General features: G+C 49.9%; 1 long non-coding RNA gene across 1 annotated transcript in view; it reads left to right on the top strand.

Annotated features, from left to right (window-relative positions):
- The first annotated feature begins 319 nt into the window (after positions 1-319).
- Positions 320-18,130, top strand: part of LOC140387252 (uncharacterized) — a 33,081-nt gene continuing 15,270 nt past the window's right edge. Inside the window, exons 1-2 of the long non-coding RNA XR_011933808.1 lie at positions 320-439; positions 4,897-4,960. This is a non-coding gene — a long non-coding RNA (uncharacterized lncRNA). The remainder of the gene's footprint in view (positions 440-4,896; positions 4,961-18,130) is intronic.

Raw genomic sequence — 18,130 nt, 5'->3', positions numbered from 1 at the left:
CAGCCACACAATGTAACAATGAGACATAGAGAATTGTGCATGAAGACCTTGTCACGAACAGGATATCACAGTTTGGTGCTTTCAGCAAGCCAATAAACGATTAAGAATCTGCACTGGTTCCAGTAATTGTGGGAGCAAAGCTGCCTGAGCCAAGTCATGTTATTGTCTTTTCACTCACTGTTCGTTGTAAAAAGTTGGAGATCTCTCAGCCGTGTCTGTCATGGCTTTACTGTGTTTTCTTTTTGTGTCAGTCAGGAGTGCCAGTCACATTTGTGTGGGTTTACCAAGTCATTAGGACTCGAGTGAGAATGCAGTGTAGCTCTGACATGAACGAATGAATGCCTTTGCTCTCATTTACTGTCAGCCACAACAGACACTTTTTCAGTACTTGCCTCCGTGGTTTTTCCTTCCTGGATTGATTCTTTGTAGTTGGATAGTGGTAAGTGTGGTAGTCACCACTGATCTATATATTGTATATAGAGGGAGACGGTGTAGGTGCTTTACGGTAAGGCCCTGTACTACAGGTACGGAGGTAATTCCCTGCCTGCTGGCTCCGCGCAGTAGGCGGAGTATAAATATGTGTGCTCCTCGTTCAGCAGCCATTTCGCCAGCTGCTGTGGGAGGCCACACATCTCAGTGTAATAAAGCCTCGATTGCATCCAACTCTCGTCTTTGTGCAATTGACCGTGCATCAGTAAGCTGGACAGATGTAATGAGGGTTGGGATTGGAATTCTGGATGGGTGTTCCATGGTTGGGATTCAGGAACAATGTGTTCAGGGTTGGTATCCGGGATCAACGTGGTCAGGGTTGGTATCTGGATTCAATGTGGTCGGGGTTAGGATTTGGAACAATGTGTTCAGGATTGGTATCCATGAACAATGTGGTCGGGGTTGGGATTTGGAATCAATGTGTTCAGGATTGGTATCCGTGAACAATATGGTCAGGACATGGATTTGGGATCAATGTGGTCAGGATTGGTATCCGTGAACAATATGGTCAGGACTGGGATTTGGGATCAATGTGGTCAGGATTGGTATCCGTGAACAATATGGTCAGGACTGGGATTTGGGATCAATGTGGTCAGGTTGGTATCCGTACAATATGGTCAGGACTGGGATTTGGGAACAATGTGTTCAGGATTGGTATCCGTGAACAATATGGTCAGGACTGGAATTTGGAATCAATGTGGTCAGGGTTGGTATCTGTGAACAATATGGTCAGGACTGGGATTTGGAATCAATGTGTTCAGGGTTGGTATCCGTGAACAATATGGTCAGGACTGGGATTTGGGATCAATGTGTTCAGGATTGGTATCTGTGAACAATATGGTCAGGACTGGGATTTGGGAACAATGTGTTCAGGATTGGTATCTGTGAACAATATGGTCAGGACTGGGATTTGGGATCAATGTGTTCAGGATTGGTATCCGTGAACAATATGGTCAGGATTGGGATTTGGAATCAATGTGTTCAGGATTGGTATCTGTGAGCAATATGGTCAGGACTGGGATTTGGGATCAATGTGGTCAGGATTGGGATACGGGAACAATGTGGTCAGGACTGGGATTTGGAATCAATGTGGTCAGGGTTGGTATCCGTGAACAATATGGTCAGGACTGGGATTTGGGAACAATGTGTTCAGGATTGGTATCTGTGAACAATATGGTCAGGACTGGGATTTGGGATCAATGTGTTCAGGATTGGTATCCGTGAACAATATGGTCAGGATTGGGATTTGGAATCAATGTGTTCAGGATTGGTATCTGTGAGCAATATGGTCAGGACTGGGATTTGGGATCAATGTGGTCAGGATTGGGATACGGGAACAATGTGGTCAGGACTGGGATTTGGAATCAATGTGGTCAGGGTTGGTATCCGTGAACAATATGGTCAGGATTGGGATTTGGGAACAATGTGGTCAGGGTTGGTATCCGTGAACAATATGGTCAGGACTGGGATTTGGGATCAATGTGGTCAGGGTTGGTATCCGTGAACAATATGGTCAGGACTGGGATTTGGGATCAATGTGGTCAGGGTTGGGATACGGGAACAATGTGGTCAGGACTGGGATACGGGAACAATGTGGTCAGGGTTGGTATCCGTGAACAATATGGTCAGGACTGGGATTTGGGAACAATGTGGTCAGGGTTGGGATTCAGAAACAATGTGATCTGGGTAGGGGTTGGAGTTGCGGAACAATGTGGACAGGGTTGGTATCCGTGAACAATATGGTCAGGACTGGGATACGGGAACAATGTGGTCAGGGTTGGTATCCGTGAACAATGTGGTCAGGGTTGGGATACGGGAACAATGTGGTCAGGGTTGGTATCCGTGAACAATATGGTCAGGACTGGGATACGGGAACAATGTGGTCAGGGTTGGTATCCGTGAACAATATGGTCAGGACTGGGATTTGGGAACAATGTGGTCAGGGTTGGTATCCGTGAACAATGTGGTCAGGGTTGGGATACGGGAACAATGTGGACAGGGTTGGTATCCGTGAACAATATGGTCAGGACTGGGATTTGGGAACAATGTGGTCAGGGTTGGTATCCGTGAACAATGTGGTCAGGACTGGGATTTGGGAACAATGTGGTCAGGGTTGGTATCCGTGAACAATGTGGTCAGGGTTGGGATACGGGAACAATGTGGTCAGGGTTGGTATCCGTGAACAATATGGTCAGGACTGGGATACGGGAACAATGTGGTCAGGGTTGGTATCCGTGAACAATATGGTCAGGACTGGGATTTGGGAACAATGTGGTCAGGGTTGGTATCCGTGAACAATGTGGTCAGGGTTGGTATCCGTGAACAATATGGTCAGGACTGGGATACGGGAACAATGTGGTCAGGGTTGGTATCCGTGAACAATGTGGTCAGGGTTGGGATACGGGAACAATGTGGTCAGGGTTGGTATCCGTGAACAATATGGTCAGGACTGGGATACGGGAACAATGTGGTCAGGGTTGGGATTCAGAAACAATGTGATCTGGGTAGGGGTTGGAGTTGCGGAACAATGTGGACAGGGTAGGGATTCAGGAACAATGCGGTTAGGATTGGAATTCCGGATCAATGTGGTCAGAACTGGTACCCGAAAACAATTGGGATTCAGAATCAATGTGGTCATGTTTAGCATTCAGAACAATGCGGTCAGCATTTAGATTCGGGAGCAACATGATCGGGGTGGGATTCAGGAACAATGTGGTCAAGGTTTGGATCTTCACAGTAACTTCATTGCAGTGTTAATGTAAGCCTACTTGTGCCAATAATGAAGATTATTATTATTATTTAGGGTGGCACGGTAGCACAGTGGTTAGCACTGTTGCTTCACAACTCCAGGGTCCCATGTCCGATTCCCGGCTTGGGTCATTGTGCGGAGTCTGCACGTTATCCCCTTGTCTGCGTGGGTTTCCTCCGAGTGCTCTGGTTTTCTCCCACAAGTCCCAAAAGAAATACTGTTGGGCAATTCGGACATTCTGAATTCTTCTTCTGCGTACCCGAACAGGCGTCGGAATGTGGCAACTAGGGGCATTTGACAGTAACTTCATTGCAGTGTTAATGTAAGCCTACTTGTGATAATAAAGATTATTATAAATGAGTTCAGGGTTGGGATTTAGAATAATGTGGTCAAACGTGGGATTCGGGAACAATGTGGTCAGTGCTGGAATTTGGGAACAATGGGGTCAGGGTTGGGATTCGGGAGCAATGTGGTCAAATTTGGCATTTGGAACAGTGTGGTCAGGATTACGATTTGGGAAAATGTTATACTGGATTCTATGCTTCGTGGCAGTGGGTAGGAGGCTGATGCGGGAGTCTGTGAATCACCGTCTCTTTCAGCCACTTTTGGGAAAGGGATCAAATTTGTGTAGCGACCAATTAACAGTCATCCAGTGTGAACTGGCCAACTGCATCATAAGAATGTGGGCAGCACACCCAATGTGAAACGAAAGGTGGGGCCTCCAAGGACAGTGCGGACAGGCTATGATCCAGGAGGAGGTCACCGTCACCCATTTAAACAAAACTTTGGCTTCCAAGGTTATTACTTTTTTAAAAAATCAATTAAGGGACAATTTTAGCGTGTCCAATTCAAGGGGCAGCATGGTAGCATTGTGGATAGCACAATTGCTTCACAGATCCAGGGTCCCAGGTTCGATTCCGGCTTGGGTCACTGTCTGTGCGGAGTCTGCACGTCCTTCCCGTGTGTGCGTGGGTTTCCTCCGGGTGTTCCGGTTTCCTCCCACAGTCCAAAGATGTGCAGGTTAGGTGGATTGGCCATGATAAATTGCCCTTTGTGTCCAAAATTGCCCTTAGTGTTGGGTGGGGTTACTGGGTTATGGGGATAGGGTGGCGGTATTGACCTTGGGTAGGGTGCTCTTTCTAAGAGCCGGTGCAGACTCGATGGGCCGAATGGCCTCCTTCTGCACTGTAAAGTCTATGATAATCTATGATAATCTATGACTTACCCTGCACATCTTTGGGTTGTGGGGGGCGAGACCGACGCAGGCACGGGGAGAATGTGCAAACTCCACACGGACAGTGGCCCAGGGCCAGAATCGAACCCGGATCCTCATTGCCGTGAGGCAGCAGTGCCAACCACTGCGCCACCATGCCACCGTCCCCAAGATTATTACAACACACCTCTGGCACCAAACATTATGTGACAGCTACACCAGAAAGCTGTGTTTGGCACCTGAGTAATTTGTGGTGAAGAGTTTGAATTCCTGGAAACTGTCGCAGGAGGTAGGAATTTTCATGTGTGTACGACTCATTCAGTTTGGAAGCATTTTGGTTGTTTATCAGAGGAGAAAGAATTTGGAATGTGGTTGGCCAATTTCCCCTGATGATTGTTCAGGTAGATACTGAAAATCAAGCCTATAACTCTTTGTCTCTCCACAGATGGCTGAGAGAATGGAGCCAGGAACTCGAGTGGGCTCAGTAATAACTTTGGCTCACCAGCTAGGTATGAAAAAACTAATGTTTATTTTCATCATACTATCCTACAGCGTTGTGCTGCTTCGTGGCTGCCAATCAGCATCTGGATCTGAAGCGACAACCCACGCTGGCTGGGGTAAACCCCGAATCAAGCCCCCGGATTGTTTATTCTGGGTCCCTATTGACCGATCGCCCCCTCAATGGGGCTAGACAATGCATCCCTCCCCCTCTAAGTCCCTTTATACATTGATAATAGTTAAACAATAGAGTCCCCAATAAATTTAACATTTAAGGTAGCACGGTAGCACACTGGGTTGCACTGTTGTTTCACAGGGTCCCCGGTTCGATTCCCGGCTTGGGTCACTGTCTGTGCGGAGTCTGCACATTCTCCCCGTGTCTGTGTGGGTTTCCTCCGGGTGCTCCGGTTTCCTCCCACAAGTCTCGAAAGACGTGCTGTTAGGTGAATTGGACATTCTGAATTCTCCCTCTGTGTACCTGAACAGGTGCCGGAATGTGGCGACTGGGGGCTTTTCACAGTAGCTTAATTGCAGTGTTAATGTAAGCCTACTTGTGACAATATTATTATTATTATTCAATTAGTCCATCATAGATTTAATCTCCGGTGGTCTCCGCTTTCTGGCACAACGGCACAGCCTCACCAATTTGGGTGTTCCTCCTGGGGTGCATCCTGCAGAAACTGTTGTACCTGGTATCTCCTCGGGTACCGGAAACTCAACCTCATGTGGCAGGCTCTCCTGTCACAGGTTGACTCGGTACTTGACTACTCGGACATCCAACGTTTCCGGCTGGCACTATGGTTTCAGGCTGCAGTACTGGTTGGTGGGACAACTCTCATCCATGTAAGTGGTCCACTTCCGAAATTTCTGACAAACGCTGGCTCATCTGTTGCAAACGACCTTGCTGCTTTGCCTGAATCATGTTTTTTCTTCTGACTGCTCTAACTGGCCACTAACCTCCCTGGCAAATTCGGAAACACCAGACTCAGCCTGGTCTTAAGATGTTTGGCCATTAATAATTCCGCTGGCGGCACTCCTGTCGTAGAATGAGGAGTTGCCCAGTATCGAGAAGCCATCGAGAAATTCTGGTTTCAGAGTTGCACCTGACTGCTTTTTAAGACCTGCCTTGAAGGTTTGGACTGCGGGTTCAGCCATTCCATTGAATTCTGGGTGGTATGGGCGCAGTCTGGATATGTGGAGGTGAAATTCTGAGATTCAGCACTCATGAAGGCAGTTCCATTATCTGACACGTTTACTTCAGGTATCCCATGGGATGCAAAACACAGATGCAGTTTCTCAACTGTGGTATGCAATGCCTCAGACTTCATTCCAAACACTGACATCCACTTCGAATGGGCCCATATCAGGAGCAAAAACTTATGCCCAAAAATGGCCCCACATAATCAATGCGGACATGCACCTTGGGCCGTCCAAGCCATTCCCAAGGGTACAAAGGGGCTCTTGCAGGTAACCTCTGTTGCATTTGGCACTGATTGCAGTGTTACACTAACCTCTCAATGTTGGCATCTATGCCAGGCCACCAAACATAACTGCTGGAGAGCATCTTCATGTTTGACACACCGGGATGTCCACTATGTAATTCAGCTAAGACCAATCCCTTCCTGGTACAAGGACGATTGCTTTTGCTCCCCAAAGCATGATGCCACCTTCAAATCGTAATTCGACTTTCCAAATACAATCTGGCTTCATCTCTTCAGACACTGGCCCATTGGTCCATCCTATTAACATTCTGTGCTCCACTTTGGACAATAAGAGGTCTCTCCTGGTCCAATACTTGATTTACTGCGCCAAAACTGGAATCAAGAAATTTAACGGCATCACAATTTCTGAGTTGCCAGTAGCCGAGGAGATACCAGATGCAGCAGTTTGTGCAGGAAGTACCCCAGCCGAAACACCCGAGTTGGTGGAGTTGCAGCACTCCGCCAGAAAGCAGAAACCACCAGAGAGACTAATAATCAGTTTCGAGATTCCAGTAGCATTGATGGATGAATTGTCGGTTTCGAAATTCCGATGACCTGCAGTCTGACGGAGTTGCTTCCCTGTTTCTGTTCAGCTGTACTCTTTGCTGACTTTGCTTAGTTCAACAATCAGAGACAGAGATAGAGATATCCCTGCTAAAAGCTTTATCAGTCGTGCTGCTGTACTGGCGGTCATCCCAAAGGTCATCTGAGGAGTAGGAGGGAGTCTGAGGGGGTGGTGCAACATATTTTTTCTCTGTATTTGACACCAGTGCAGATACACGCACCCCATTGGGTATGTGCGACTGGGGTATAATGGTGAGAGCACATCACGTTTAAAAAAAATAATAATTTAGAGTAGTTATAACCTGCCTGCTTACCACTGGCTGGGGACTAATGGCAATCCCACAATCCTTTGGGAGTATGAGCTTCCTCAATGAGGGGGGGGGGCGGAGAAATCTGAGTGCCGAACCAATGGATGAGGAGCCATGTCCATGTCGGACTTGTGGGCGGCGACCACGTCGCGGATGCCAGTCCTGGGGGCGCCGCCGTCATTCCGACAGAAACTGGGGCCAGCCCAGGGGCCGTATCTTCCATTTGGATGAACCTGCGGTGACCACTCCCAAGGACGTGGAGACGGAGGACGACTGCCTGCAGCTGCATTGTGTGACAGCTCCCCGTGTGGCCCCCATTAAGGTGACAGTACGGGTCAATGGTCACCTGCTTGAGATGGAGTTGGACACTAGCACAGCGGTCTCCGTGATCGCCCAGAGGACATTCGACCGCATCAAGCAGGGTATACAGACCCTTGCATTAACCAACACACAGGCCAGGTTGGCCACCTACACGGGGGAACCATTGGATATTGCAGGAACTACGACGACCCCTATTGTTTATGGACGCAGGAGGGGCGCGTGGCCAAGGGCCCAGCCTGTTGGGTCAAGACTGGTTGCGCCATTTGCAGCTGCAGTGGCAGCACATTCTCCAAACAGGTTCTGGACGTTTGACTGAGGTGCTAGGATGGTACCCAGAAGCATTCCAGCCCGGTTTGGGGAAAATAAAAGGGGCTGTAGCCCATATCCAATTAGAACCAGGAGCCAAGCTGCGCTATTTCCGGGCGCACCCGGTGCCTTACGCCTTGGTCGAGAAGGTAGAAGGGGAGCTCACTCGTTTGGAGGCCTTGGGTATTATCAGGCCCGTCCGTTTCGCTGACTGGGCAGCACCAATTGTACCTGTAATGAAGCCAGATGCTACAGTTCGCTTGTGCGGCGATGAAAACTTACAGTGAATACGGCTTCCTGGCTTGACCAATATCTGATGCCTTACATAGAGGATCTCTACGCGAAGCTTGCAGGCAGACTCGCGTTCACGAAATTAGATATGAGTCACGCCTACCTACAGTTGGAGCTGGACCCTGCCTCCCGGCCATATGTAACTATTAACTCACACCGGGGCCTGTATGAATATACACGGTTGCCCTTTGCTATTTTTCAACGCGTCATGGAGGGTATCTTGAGAGGTTTACCGCGTGTCGCTATCTACTTAGACAACGTTTTGATTACAGGGACGTAGGAGCAGGAACATTTGGAAAATTTGGAGGCTGTCCTTAGGTGCTTTGCAGAGGCTGGAGTCCGTTTACGTTGCACAAAGTGCGTCTTTCAGGCGAAGGAAGTAGTCTACCTAGGTTATTGGGTTGACCGTGAAGGTTTGCACCCCGTCCCAGAGAAGGTGCGCGCAATTCAACATCTTCATTTTTTTCTCGGCCTCATAAACTATTACGGGAAGTTCCTCCCCAATCTGGCAACTACGCTGACCCCGTTGCACCTTCTGCTAAAGAAGAATCACACTTGGATTTGGGGTCAGCCACAAGAAACCGCTTTCCGGCGGGTAAAACAACAATTGTCGTCGTCTGGGTTACTAACCCATTCTGATCCTGGAAAGTGTTTGCGCATCAATGCGTGTGATGCATCCCCGTATGGTATTGGGGCCGTCCTATCCCACAAGGTGGAGAATGGGGCCGAGCGGCCGATAGCTTTCGCCTCCTGCACATTGACTGCAGCAGAAAAGAAGTACGCGCAGATCGAGAAGGAGGGCCTGGCGGTGGTATTTGCAGTGAAACGCTTCCACCAGTATGTGTATGGCCACCACTTCACTATCGTGACTGATCATAAGCCTCTGCTGTGACTTTTCCGAGAGGATAAGCCAATACCGCCCATTGCTTCCGCACGGATCCAGCGCTGGGCTTTGTTGCTTGCTGCCTACGAGTATTCTCTGGAGCACAAACCTGGAACCCAGATAGCGAATGCCGACGCACTGAGCAGATTGCCTTTATCGACCGGCCCCATGTCGACCCCCATGACCGGTGAGGTGGTTGCAACCCTAAATTCTATGGACTCCTTGCCTGTCACGGCATCACAGATCCGTGTCTGGACCCAGGAGAAGCCAGTCCTGTCAAAAGTTCGGCACATAGTCCTGTATGATGGGTAGCATAGACAGCTCCCAGGTGAGTTGTGGGCATTTTCCTCCAAGCTGTCACAATCTAGCGTGGAAGACAGTATCCTCTTGTGGGGGGCGCATGTGGTTGTCCCGGAAAAAGGACAGGAGCTGATACCAAGAGACTTGCACAATGGGCATCCTGGTGTGACCAAAATGAAAATGTTGGCCCGGAGTTATGCCTGGTGGCCAGGCCTCGACACCGACATTGAGAAGGTGGCCCAAAACTGCTCCATTTGCCAGGAGCATCAGAAGCTTCTGCCGGCCGCGCCCCTACATAACTGGGAATGGCCAGAGCGGCCTTGGGCATGCTTGCATGCGGATTTCGCCGGCCCTTTTCAAGGATCCATGTTCCTTCCATTAATCGATGCCCAGTCTAAATGGTTAGAGGTCCATAAGCTGGACCATAACAACGTCCTGCGCAACAATCGAGAAGATGCATTTGTCTTTCAGTACGCATAGCCTCCCCGAGGTGCTGGTCACGGACAATGGCACTCCGTTCACAAGTGAGGAATTTGCGAGATTCGTGAAGATGAACGGCATATGCCATAACCGCACCGCTCCATACCACCCGGCTTCCAATGGGTTGGCGGGGCGCGCAGTGCAGACATTCAAACGAGGCCTAAAGAAGCAGTCTTCTGGGTCTATGGACACGAGACTGGCTTGTTTTTTGTTTTCATATAGGACCGCCCCCCATGCGGTGACTGGGGTAGCTCCCGCAGAACTCCTAATGGGCCGGAGACTTCGCACCCGCCTTAGCATGGTTTTCCCGGACATTGCCGCAAAAGTACTCCGCACTCAAGAATGGCAGGGACATCATGGTTTTTCTCGGCATCGGCCGATTCGGCAGTTTGCGCCCGGTGACCCAGTGTTCGTTCGAAATTTTGCTGGTGGTACCCAGTGGGTCCCTGCCGTTATCTTTCGCCGAACGGGCCCTATCTTTTACCTGGTGCAAGTCCAGGGTCGTCTCCAGCGCAAGCATGTAGACCACGTTCGGTCCAGAAGACCATCTCTTCCAAAGATTCCCCACCCCCGGAGCTCATTTCTACAGCCACAGAGACCAGACACAGTGGAAAGTATTCCTCACAATCTTCCTCTGGTGCCGCACTCAAAGCCTGCGCAGGTCGTTGCAGAACCGTGTGGAGATAGAGACGCCGAGATGACGGAGGCAGTGGACTCTGACTCTGAGATGGAGGCACAGGATTCCTCAGAGGGGGAGTCCTCAGGCCAACGGGCCGTGGATATTCAACCGTTACGCCGTTCATCACGGAAGCGCCGTTCTCCGTCTCGTTACACGCCACCCAATCCAGCGCCTCGTGCAAATGATGTCTGGCCTGCGACAAAACAAGTCCGCGCCCTTCTTCGCCAGGGTCTTTGGTGGATTCCTTGGACTTTGCGGGAGGGAGGGATGTTATAACCTGCCTGCTTACCACTGGCTGGGGACTAATGGCAATCCCACAATCCTTTGGTATGAGCTTCCCCAATGAGGGAGGCAGAGAAATCATTCGCAGATTCCCTGCATAAATAAAGCTGGCCAGTTTGGAACCAGCTAGAGAGGAGTGAGCAGCAAGGGAGTTGCTGCTGCTGTTGTATATATATGTTATTTTAAATAAATGTTATTTCTTTCTATCCTTCAACTCGTGCTGGATTCTTCGTGGCCCTCACAAAAAGTACCCAATCATTTGTTTTCCAATTAGGGGGCAATTTAGCGTGGCCAATCCACCTAACCTGCACATTTTTGGGTTGTGGGGATGAAACCCATGCAGACATGGGGAGAATGTACGAACTCCGCATGGACAGTGACCCAGGGCCGGGATTCGAACCCGGGTCCTCAGCGCCGCAGTCCCAATGCTAACCATTGTGCCACATGCCGCTGTAGCCATGTAAAATGGCTAACTCCCGATTAGAATGGCCAAGCCCCGATTTAAAATGGCGAACAGAAGAGGCTGATGGGAAAATCAGCCAACAGGACTCAAACAGGCAGCTGCAGGCAAAACTGTGTATTCGCCTCTGGGGAGGCCAGACAGAATCGATACCTGCAGCCATCAACACAACAACACACCAGCCATCTGAATATAAATTAGCAATCCCCGGGAACAATATGCTACAAATTAGACACACAAAGCCAACCCAGACTTTTCGGCGCCAGCAGGAGTTTACACAAAGAGAGGTGAATGACCACCTCGAAGCCGCCCATTGACCAAGGAATCGCTCCAGCATTGGAGAATATCGAACCAAGTAATTGGGACCAAGTCCAATCACTTGGAACCAGGTATAAGGTCCGCCCCGAGAGGCGGGAAGCCCCTGGGGACTATAAGAATAGGGGCCAAGTTCAAATCGACCCTTCTTCTCCTCTCCGCACCCTTTGAGACTCTTCTGCTGACCCTCTACGACAGCCGCAAGAAACAGTAAGTCTTACTCCAACGCTCGCTACGAGATAGGCACTCTTGACTATCGACCTGTACCAGCTTTGAATCCCGCAGGCTCAGGACCCATACGAAAGGCCATTCATTTCCCTGACCTGGTGGGCCATTCCCAAAGTTAAGTATTGGCCTGTTAGTTGTAGGAAGTAGCTTAGAAGTAGAATTAATGTATAAGTATTGACTGCTGTATATAATAAATGTGTGTTGATTTAACTCTTACTAAGCGGTGTGTTGGATTATTGATCATTACTCGGACTTGAACCACGTGGCGGTATCGGAAAGATACCTGGTGACTCAAGAGCAAAGGTGATAGAACAAGAGCAATTAAACTAAGGCTAAAACGAGCAACACCGCCCCCACATCACGGTTTTAATAGCAGCTGCCAGAGGCGGACGTGAAGCAGGCCTGGAATGGAGGAGTGCTGGAGGCTTCCTCGGTTCTGAGTCCCAGGCTGGTGAAAAGCCTCTGGAGTCACCCATCAGGCTGCAGATCGTGGATGTCCAGTATGAGGTGCAGGGAGATAGGTCGGAGATATCAGCGTGGTTGCATGTTCTGAAGCTGGCATCGGAAGAGTTCACCCAGGCCATGCATTTTGTCACAACCTTCTCAATAGAATGCATGGCTTCCTTCTTTGACAGATTGGTAACTATCATATGAGGCCCAAACCCAAAAGATCACTGATATAATACTGGATATGCATCCTGGCCTGCACTCCATCCGGATGGATAGAATGTGGGGGATGAGCGGTTGATGATGCCCTCAGGGGCCACCTCTCAGAATTCTTGTGATGACCACGGCCTCTCCCTCTGCACCCCTCTGGCATTGGCACCGATGCCTCTAAGTGCCATGGCAACTGGAGAACTACTTGGCACTGAGCACAAGACCCCACCATGCTGGATCCTCCATGGCCTCAGGCGACCAGAGGATGCCCACCAAGACCATGGCTGCTTCTCGGGTACCTTGCTCATACCTGCATGACTTTTTGATTGTGGCTGCACACATTCAGCTCCTTTATGGAGTGGTTGATGGAAGCCCCTGGTTACTTTGTTGGTGCAGTGATGGTGACATGGGTACAATCTGTTGTTGCTTGTTCTGTATATTGATGTCCACGCCCAAATAAGGAACCATTGAAGACTCTTAAGCAGTGATGTGCTGGAGTCAGACTAATCCCATTGAGGTCTCCACAGGATGAAATCAGCCAGAGCTGAAGAGGTTCAAGGCAACTGTGACGTTCAAGGCCACAGATATTGGGTGACCACCCACACAATTGGAGGAGTCTAAACTGCTAGCATGCCAAATAGGGAAATGTCAAATAGTCTCTTGTGAAAGGGTGAAGTCTCCGGAGATGCTGTCCCTTCGTCATCTGCAAAGAGGACATTTGCACCCTATGAATTCAATTGGCAAGGTATGGCCTTCACCACGCATGTGTACCTGCTGCTGCCTGCTGTCCACAGACCCACGCACCTCAGCAGCTGGTTCACCTTCCTGCAACTGATGTTGTTCCTGCCCCTGGTCAGCTGACCTCCTTCATCCTCATCTCCTCCTCCTCACTGGAGTACACGATGCCCATTGGGGACACTGTTTCATCGACAAATACTGCATTGCTCAAAGGTGACTACAGCATCAATCTTTCATACCCTCCTCCCTGAGTATTGGCCTGGATCTGATCAGAGTTATGTAAGCATCAGCCTCTTCTGCTAAAGTCAGGCATGTACCACCTCCAATGTTTATGTCCATCTTTTCATCAGTCCCTGAAAAAAACATGATTTTCACCGCCTGTGTTACGCGCCTATTACAGTGTGGTTAATGCTTTAGGGCAGTTGATTGAGCTGTTAACTACTTTAATCAATGTTTAAGTTTGAATTTCAAAAGTGTAGCTGTTCTGGCCTCCATGTGAGTCTAGATACGCAGCAATGAGGTCGACTCTTAAACTGCATTCTGAAATAGTCCAACAAAGGTCAGCAGGAATCGGCCTTGCCAGTGAGATCCAGATCACATGAAAAATACATTTTTCAAAATTCTGGATTAATGTAGTCAGGATTGGGAACCTGGAACAATGTGGTCAGGATTGGGATTCGGGAACAATGTGGTTGTCAGGGTTTGGGTTAGGGAGCAAAGAGCTCAGGTTTGGGATTCGGGATCAATGTGGTTAGGATTGGGATTTGGGAACAATGTGGTCAGAGTTGAGCTGTGGGAACAATGTGCTCAGGTTTGAGATTTGGGATTGATGTGGTCAGGATTGGGATCCTGCAACAATGTGGTCAGGATTGGGATTCGGGATCAATGTAGTCAGGGCTGGAGTTTGGGAACAATGTGTTCAGGTTTGGGATTTGGGATCAATGTGGTCAGGGCTGGAGTTTGGGAACAATGTGTTCAGGTTTGGGATTTGGGATCAATGTGGATAGGATTGGGATTTTGGAACAATGTGGGCAGGGTTGGGGTATGGGAATAATGCGTTCAGGTTTGGGATCCTGGGAGAATGTGTTCAGGTTTAGGATTTGGGATCAATGTGGTCAGGGTTGGGATTTGGGAACAACGTGGTCAGGTTTGGGATTTGGGATCAATGTGGTCATGGTTGGAATTTGTGAACAATATTTGGAAATATATTCATTTGTTTTCCTACTCATGATGCCCGATTATGCCTGGGCATCATAGAAGTGAAGCTTTAAATGACGAGAGTGTGTTACTGCCTGTGACTTATTGATAGTGAGGGCTTGGCTTGTCAGGTCACCTGCGTGTGACTGCTCTCTCGTTCTCAATACTGCAATCACAGCTGCATCTATACGGGTGCAGTGTCTTTGAAGAAAGGGAGCAGATTGACTTCAATTATTGGATCGCTCTTGGATACTGGGAAAGCAGATGTATAGGTTGCCATGAAGGATGTATTAGGCGGGATTTCATCATAGAGACACTGGCAGCTGTAAAATGGATAATTAAGCAGTGTCTCACTGGAATAGAAGTGAACATAGGGATTTCTGACATGATCTTAACAAAAGAGAGACAGATCAAGGACAAATTACAGGGGCAGAAATAGATTGTCTCCTCAGGCTGTTGATTCCAAAGTGTAAGTGAAAACTGTGGAATCTGCAGCATCGGAGAAAACTGCAAAACCTTTGACTTTATGAGGGAGAGGGATGGGTTTCGGCGGTGGAGGAATGAGACAGCACTAGGGCATGAAATTAGGGTGACAAACATCAGAGGTACTGAGAATCATCAGGTCATTCACATCAGAAAAGCCATTCGGCCCATTGATTCCATGCAAAGTCCCCAGGGGGCAATCCAGTCAGTCTCATCCCCCACACTCCACCCCTATCTCTGCAAGTTTATTTTCTTCAAGCGCCCATCCAATTTCCTTTTGGAATCATTAATTGTTTCCACGTTCGTCACCCTCATGGGCAATGGGCAGCACGGTAGCATTGTGGATAGCACAATTGCTTCACAGCTCCAGGGTCCCAGGTTCGAATCCGACTTGGGTCACTGTCTGTGCAGAGTCTGCACATCCTCCCCATGTGTGCGTGGGTTTTCTCCGGGTGCTCCGGTTTCCTCCCACAGTCCAAAGATGTGCAGGTTAGGAGGATTGGCCATGATAAATTGCCCTTAGTGTCCAACATTTCCCTTAGTGTTGGGTGGGGTTACTGGATTATGGAGATAGGGTGCAGGTGTGGACCTTGGGCAGGATGCTCTTTCCAAGAGCTGGTGCGTGAAGTGTTGGGTGCTCTGAGATACAGACGAACCAACATGGTTGCGATTGGTACAACGCAGGTTTATTCCTTTAAACTATTTATATAACAAACTTGGTACTCAGCCTGTGGTGACTGTGTGAGTGTCTGGCTTTGAGGTCCTTGCCCTGTGCCGTCTCCTAATGGACTGCCCAGGAAGTGTCGTGTTTCTTGTTTTGTACTGTGTATGCTCTTGTCTGTGATTGGCTGTCGTGTTATGTGTGCTAATTGGTCCGTTGCTCTGTCTATCATTATGTATGTGTGTATGTGCTGTGATGTTCCCTTGAATATCATGACATCTCCCCTTTTTTACAAGATTATGTGCCTACGTGGTTATAAATAGAAATGTGTACTGAGTGCAGCTAAATGTGTGTGTGTGTAATATTTACAGCATGTACATAAGGCTTAACTATATACAAGGGGCGATGTCGGGTCTGACATACTAACGAGGTTGTACCATAACAAAGAAAAACGTGGAAATGTGGAACGATAAAACGAATGCCTGTAACGAGAAGAACATAGATATGTTAAAAATATGGTTGCATGAGTTCAACGTGTAAACAGTCTCATGAGTCCAGTCTAGTAGGTGGGCGACGAATTTGGGTTGACCGCCTCAAGGGTGGGTCGGGAACCACCGGCTGAGGTGCGAGCCTGGCAACGGGCGGCGACGGAAAGGGCATGGTAGCAGGCAGCTCCACGAAGTCGCTATGAGGAACCACAGGAGGACACGGCGTCAGTATAAGGTCTCGTTGCGAGTGTGGAAGTAGGCGAAGAGCCCGGTGATTGCGCCTACGCACGGATCCATCAGGCATGCGTACCAGGAATGAATGGGGAGCCACGCATCGGAGAACTTCGGCAGGTGCAGACCAGCCACCTTCTGGTAGATGGATGCGGACGTCGTCTCCAGGGGCCAGGGCGGGAAGGTCAGTTGCCCGCGTGTCATATGACCTCTTCTGGTGACCGCGCTGCAGTTGCATCCTATGCAGTATCGGAGCATGGTCTATTGTTGGTGCCAGGATGGAAGGCACAGTGGTCCTGAGGGCACGACCCATCAGCAGCTGTGCTGGTGAGAGACCAGTGGCTAGTGGGGCCGAGCAATAGGCCAGCAGGGCGAGGCAGAAGTCCGACCCGGCAGCAGCAGCCTTGCAGAGGAGCCACTCGGCAATGTGAACGCCCTTCTCCGCGTTTCCATTTGACTGGGGGTGCAGAGGGCTGGACGTCACGTGTGTGAAGCCATATGAGGCAGCAAACAATGACCATTCCTGGCTGGCGAAACAGGGCCCATTTTCCGACATGACAGTCATCGGAATGCCATGGCGAGCAAAGGTGTCTTTGCAGGCCCTGATGACAGCAGACAACGTCAAATCGTGCAGGCGTATGACTTCTGGGCAGTTGGAGAAGTAGTCCACTATGATGACATAGTCCCTGCCGAGCGCGTGAAATAGGTTCACACCCACCTTCGCCCAGGGGGACGTCACCAGCTCATGGGGCAGAAGCGTTTCAGGAGGTTGCGCCGGGTGAAACCTTTGGCAGGTTGGGCAGTTGAGCACCATGTTGGCAATATCGTCACTGATGCCCGGCCAGTATACCGCCTCTCGGGCCCTCCGTCTGCACTTCTCGACCCCCAAGTGGCCTTCGTGTAGTTGGTTGAGGACCAGCTTGTGCATGCTGTGCGGAATCACAATCCGGTCCAGCTTCAGAAGGACGCCATCAATGACGGGCAGGTCGTCTCGTACATTGTAGAACTGCGGACACTGACCTTTGAGCCACCCTCCCGTCATGTGGCGCATCACACGCTGCAGAAGGGGGTCAGCCGCAGTCTCTCGGCAAATACGGGCCAGACTGGAGTCGTCAGCTGGCAGATTTGCCGATGTGAAAGCCACCTGTGCCTCAACCTGATATACGAACCCCTCCGCATCTGGCGGCGTGCTCACTGCTCTGGATAGGGCATCCGCCACGATGAGGTCCTTCCCTGGAGTGTAGACCAGTTGGAAGTCGTACCTCCTGAGTTTAAGTAGGATGCGCTGGAGGCGAGGGGTCATCTCGTTCAGGTCCTTGTTTTAATGCTGACCAGGGGGCGGTGGTCAGTTTCGACAGTGAACCGGGGAAGACCATATAAATAATCATGGAACTTGTCTAAACCGGTTAGCAAGCCCAGGCACTCCTTTTTGATCTGTGCGTAGCGCTGCTCTGTGGGGGTCATGGCTCGCGATGCATAGGCAACTGGGGCCCATAATGCCGTGTCATGGCGCTGCAGGAGCACTACTCCGCCGGATTGGCTGGCATCAGTCAAGATTTTGGTGGCACGAGACGTGTCAAAGAACGCCAATACCGGTGCAGTGGTGAGTTTGAGTTTGAGCTCCTCCCATTCCAGCTGCTGTGTGTGTTGCCACTGGAACTCTGTGGCCTTTTTGACGAGGTGGCGCAGAGTCGTTGTGTGGGAGGCAAGGTTGGGAATGAACTTCCCCAGGAAGTTGACCATGCCAAGGAAGTGTAGCACTGCTTTCTTGTCTGCCGGCTGCGGCATGGCTGTAATGGCGCTCACCTTGTCTGCATCCGGACGGACC

This window comes from Scyliorhinus torazame, chromosome 12 (assembly GCF_047496885.1).
Source record: "Scyliorhinus torazame isolate Kashiwa2021f chromosome 12, sScyTor2.1, whole genome shotgun sequence".
NCBI lineage: Eukaryota > Metazoa > Chordata > Chondrichthyes > Carcharhiniformes > Scyliorhinidae > Scyliorhinus > Scyliorhinus torazame.
The sequence above is the reverse complement of the archived record's forward strand: the minus strand, read 5'-3'. Positions and strand labels throughout refer to the sequence as shown.